Raw genomic sequence first — 6,096 nt, 5'->3', positions numbered from 1 at the left:
ATGATATAGTGACATGTAACTGTTCTTCTGTGATTATTTTGCGTATGTATTTAGATATTAATACATCTTATACATGATTCTGTATGAACTGCATTGAGACATGCTTTATTTGTTGGGTCTGTATTTACTGTAGTATTGATCTCTTTCCTTTTGGGGAGAGGATTTGATATCAGTGAGATTCTGTGACCTCTTGTATACTGCAGTAAGATGAGATTGAAATTGAGTTAGACTGTGTTGTACTTGTGTTGTCTGATTCTGACCGCATTATTGCTATTGATATGTTAACCAAGTATAGAGCTATTGTAGATTCTTTCCAAGAGATGGTAAGATTCGGACCTGAAATGGCCGAAGAATGAACAATGTACGGTAAGGATTCTAGATCTAGAATTCCTTTCATATCCGTATTTTTGATGATTCGATGATTATCGAAAGGAATGGAGTTATTCCTTATGCATTCAGTTGATTACTGAAATTGACTATACCATGAGTTGATTTGCCAGTAGCAGGAGAGCTGCTATAGTCTTCCCAGATGAGATTAGAGATTTGCCTTCTATCAGGGAGAATGATTTCAGCCTTGATTCTATATCAGTACAGTTGAGGTCTTGATCAGTAGCTCAGACGACATCGATGTCAGAAATGTCAGAAATTCATAGTTGCATGAGTTTAGCAGACTATTATATTCGATTGTTGTTTTGAAATTGCTTTCGAATTTTTATTGTTCTAAAACAGTATTTGAGACAGATTATATTGTTTGGGGGGAACAATACATTCAAAGATGATATAGCAGTTGATCTGAACAGCAATGGAAATATGATAGGCTAGTCAGATCGACAGTATTGCCAGAAATTGCAGTTTATGAGTTATTAAATCAGTATTGATGAATAATGTTTTGAATCTGGTCCGATATTGCTGTTATTCTAAATCCATGTTTGAAACAGATTGTTGTATATTGTTGAAATTATATATACAGTTCAAACCAAATCAGAGCATTGATCAGAGTAATAGGTATGTGACAGACTCGTCTCCTTGTGCCGAATCTTTCAGATTTATACAACAGAATTCAATATCGATAGTCAGAACAGGGTATCGAGTAGAATATCAGGTAAGTAATACTGTATTGTATGTTAATAACTGATTTATTTGTGCCAGATATTTCGAATTTGAAATGACAGACATTGTCAGAAATGCGCAATAATTGATTCAGTGTACATCCTGCTAGCAGAAAATGTTTGATAGAAACAGATGAGATTAGATATGGCAGAGTTTGGACTGAAATATCTAGCTTGCCGACAGATGAAGATAGAAAGATAGAAACCCGAAGATTTATTACAGAGTTGTTTATTTTTAAATAGAAATGGGAGTACATTTCTATGGATGTCGTAATGAAATTACCGCCATTCTTGCCAGATTGTGATATGATATGAGTAGAATTGATAGATTATTCAATATGCGTATGTTAGTGTGTACAATATAACGTGTAAACATGACCAGATGACAAAGATTGATGTCAAAGAAAACAGAATGCCGAAGTAGATTATATCAGATTATGATTTTGATTGATTTTATACTTGTGACAGAATATACAATAAGCTCTTTCACATGTTATCCATCGACTGACAGATAACCAGAACGTACTATCCAGAGATTTAAATATATCTGTGAAGTTATAGTGCTGGATGCTAGCACTAGTTGATATGACATATTGTCACTTTATAAATTATTATACGATAATAGCCATCAGATGAGTAATGAGGTAGTTACAGACGAGGCATTGTGCAGCGAGTACGGTAGATTTCCTTCGTATGAGAATAATATCACGGAGATAGCTGAGATTGGATCTGATAGAATCAGAAATATAACAAAGAAATTGAAGATGATTCAGAAGAAAATGTAAACGGCTTATAATAAACAGACTTAAGATGCCAACGTCGGATGATGACGATTGGTATTTGAGGCCGAAGATTGAATATATCCTTGACCGGGATGAACAGATTTGATAACAGCTGATGATGTTGATTTGTTATGAGCTATTGATTGGTATATACGGATGTTGTATAACCAATATTGTGAGATTGATTCTGTCAGAGTTATTTCGACAGATATTATGATATGATACTTCTTGACTTGCTACTCCAGTTGGGAATCAGAGATCCGTGAAAAGAAGATTACTCAGAACGAAGACTATTCCACTTGTGAAAGTTCAGTAGAATTGCAATGTCATTGAAGAAACTACTTGAGAAACAGAATCAGAGATGAGAAAGAGATATCCAGAGCTAGTTTCATGAAGTGAGTAGTTATTCAGTTTGGAATTATATTGCTTCTGTTATATACTGTGTGTTGATTGCCTGTGAGTTCGAGGACGAACTCGTATCTAAGAGGGGGAGAAATGTAATGCCCGAGAATTGAGTTTGATACTTGTTATATATTATGAATAAGGCAATGGAAGAACAGACGTGCAGAAGCGGCGTTGCAATTTGAGTGTTTTAGTTAAAGAAGACACCGCACCCGCGGTGCCAGACAGAGCGTAACCGCGGTGTTGGAGCGCAACCGCGGCAACAAAAGGCATCGCACCCGCGGTCGCTTATGATGGAAATTGGATGGGGCTGCCAAGGACTAAGGGCACCCGCGCTCATGTTTCTACCGCACCTGCGGTTGTTGAGCAGTAGGGTACATTGTGGGTACAGTAAAGTCACCGCACCCGCGGTCCAAGAAGCAGCGCACCCGCGGTCGATTATTCTGAATTTCTGAATGTGGTGCCGTGAGCTTACCGCACCCGCGGTCCAGAGAGAGCGCACCCGCGGTGCGACGTGTTTGATGAAGAATGAAACATGTGTTCCTTGCCATGCATATTTGATGTGTTGTCTCTTATTTCCCCTCCATTTTCAGCAGACAGCTCGAGAGGAATTCCCATGTCAAGTTCAAGGGTCTTTTCATCTTATAATTGAGCTTGTGCAAGATATATTCATCCAAACTTTAATCCAAACATAGATTCATGCTCCTCTTGTTGTAAGCTTTCAAAGGATGTAAGTATTGTTACCTTTCAGCTTATTTTGAAGTTGAGATGTTGGGGAAAATCAGATTTGAGTTCTATGTTGTGTCCTTATGATTATGGTGAACGTATATTCGAAACCGGATCGAAGAAATGATATCGTATGCGAGTACTACGATTTTCAGCATGTATTGTGATTGAGAATATGCAGATTTTGACAGTATGATGTATATATGGTGTTTGATTATTCATTGTTGAGAATTGATTCTTGTTATTTGAGTTGTTCGGTATCGAAAGATTACACCGTTATGCCGTCAAAATGTACCGAGATTGAATAATGATTTGTACAAAGCTTGTTTTGAATTGTATCTTGATAGAATACATCTATACGTTGCCATTTCAGATTTGGATTGTCAGATTGAATATGGACAGATTGAAATACGAGACTTCGTCTTCGTCAGACCGGGAAGATAAAGGTATAAATCGATGTTAACTGGGAGATCGACTTCAGTCAGAGTTAACTCAAGTTTCCCTAGACCACATACTTGTATGGTAATGTTTTATTTTATATACCTTTGTGTTTTAAATGATTAAGTTTATGTTATTGACTTAGAAAGTAGAGAACAGATAAATGTTCAGTAAGAGTCGCTGACAGAGGGGTTAGACTATTGACCCATTGCACTTTGTCAGAATAGGCATAGTCTTGGTAGATACTCCAAGACACCGGACGTTTGGTCATATCGACGTGATTATGAGTAGAGTATCTCTTATCATAGATATTCGATATAGCGAGGGCCAAAGTCCGTAAATAAGAACGTACCACCACCGCGACTGGTAGTAGTGGGTGGGAGACTTGTTACGTTCTTATTCACCGGGATCCCTAGATTAAATGGGAGATGAGATGAGTTTTAGATGTCGAGTCAAGAACTTGAATTACATACTTGTATTGGTTAATGTTTCGTAGATTTCGATTCATGTTTTATTTACAGTTTAGTAGCGATACATGTTGTTTGATTATGCTACATGTGATAAGTTTTAATTCATGCTTTATATCAGTTATATGATTGCATGTATACATTATTTATACTGGGATTTATTCTCACCGGAGTATCCGGCTGTTGTCTTGTTTGTATGTGTCCATGACAACAGGTGGGACAGGATCGGGGTCAAAAAAATGATGAGAGAAGACGAGTTAGCGTGATGATTCTGGACTTGGTGTAGATAGGGTTTGACACGTGACATTTAGTAGTTAAAACTTAGTTGAGTTTGAATGATTGTAGTACATTATTGTACTTTTATACTGAGATGTATATTAGTTAAATTCCATTACGTTCCGCACTTGCATTCTAAAAAGAAAAATTTTTAGACCATGTTTATCTTAATTGATAATTAAATCCCAAAGACTATTAAGAAAATGATTAGCGTCCGGGTCATCACAATAGCCCCTTTGTCTAAAGCTCGAATGAGACTTCATATCCGAAACGCAGAAACGATCTGACTATAAACTCATTAAAAATTTGATCGAATAACCAGCGTTTATTGAAGAAGCTATAGAGTCGATTACAAAAAGTAATAGTTTGAAAGGCTCGTTTGAATTGATCCGCTACGGAATTTACATTATACGCAACAGAAGCACCTTGAGTACTAAACGGTATCGGTATTACTTTGGTAATGGTTGGAGTAGCAAACTCGGATTCGGCAAGAATCTCATTTTTTGATAGTACGAAGGGGGAATTGGCCCAAAAATGGGATGGGGGTCAAGATGCAATCGGGCCGCCGACGGCTGACTCAAGTGCCCCCCCGAACCGCACGAAATGGTCATCTATTACACGGCTCACTAACTCTGCCGGGGGAAGGGGTACCTATTATTCGTCGGCGGTCCGACCCCACTATACAGAGCAGCCCCCCAACTCACTTAAAGGATGCTGCAACATTTCGAAGGAAATTTTTTCTTAATCTAAAGAGTTCCTTTTTGTTAAGAGCATCGAGCCAGGAGTGTACATTATCATCATCTGCAGACAAATCCAGATTCTCTTCATCATTAGCTAAAGTGGAATAGTATGACTTATTTCCAGAAAATAAGACGAAATCCGATTTAGCGATAAGATAAACATGCGCTCAAAAAGACCTTCTAAATCCCCCCTGCCAAGTGATCGGAGTTTAGTCTGAATTTGCTGTAGAAGTTTCTCCCACTCCAGACTTACTTCAAAGAAAGATAGGATTGGGCAATTCCGCCGGTTCTTAAGCAAACCCTACTATTATTAATTATTAGATTAGAATTTTATTAAGGGCTTTTTTTTTATAGATGTTGACGTGTGTAAGGGGGGGCGGAGCTTGAGGCTTCTCAGCCTCAGAAAGAGGGAACGAATCTTCAAAAAAGAAATGGAATGATTTCACAATTACTACCACAAGAAAGCCGACATCCTCGCCCTTTAGAGATAGGGGCGCGACAAAAAAAAGTATTCAAAAAAGGCGCCAGAGGCCGCAAACTCGTCCGAAGTTAGAGAATTAAATAAAAAAAAAACATTCTCAAGTCAAGAGGAATGCATCAAGAAAAATGCCCTTTCATATAGATCGTCGTGGCATGAACTTTGTCAATAGATTCCTAGCTTCCTATTGATCTTGATTAGTTCCAGCTTTGTTTTTTTTGTTGAGAGTTATCTTTCTGGACCGGTGTAATGCCCGAGATTTTTAGCCTGTTAATATGAGATGATTAATTGATATGATTATAGACGGACCACTTCGCGATTGGATTTTTGAATTATGTGAGTTGGCATGTGGGTGCTTAAAAAGTGAGGCCAGAGATTCTGACGCAGATGCGCGGAAGTGGTGCGCGCATATGCGCCAGTTGCTCGGGAAAAATATGTGCGAGACAGAACTTCTGGCGCATATACGTGAGACAGGGCGCGCATATGCACGAGAGGCTGGATTTCAGAATGTTGATTCCAGAGATTGTGGCGCATGTGCGCCGAGAGAGTGCGCGCATATGCGCGAGTGGATAAATTCAGAACTGCCGGGCAGAAAGCCAGGCGCATATGCGCGGACCTTGTGCCCGCATATGCGCGCGACATGCAACATGGGAATGAACCACTTGTCTTCAGCATGCA

The sequence above is a fragment of the Primulina huaijiensis genome, chromosome 3, assembly GCF_012295235.1.
Source record: "Primulina huaijiensis isolate GDHJ02 chromosome 3, ASM1229523v2, whole genome shotgun sequence".
In the NCBI taxonomy this organism is placed as follows: domain Eukaryota; kingdom Viridiplantae; phylum Streptophyta; class Magnoliopsida; order Lamiales; family Gesneriaceae; genus Primulina; species Primulina huaijiensis.
This window is presented reverse-complemented; position numbering follows the sequence as displayed.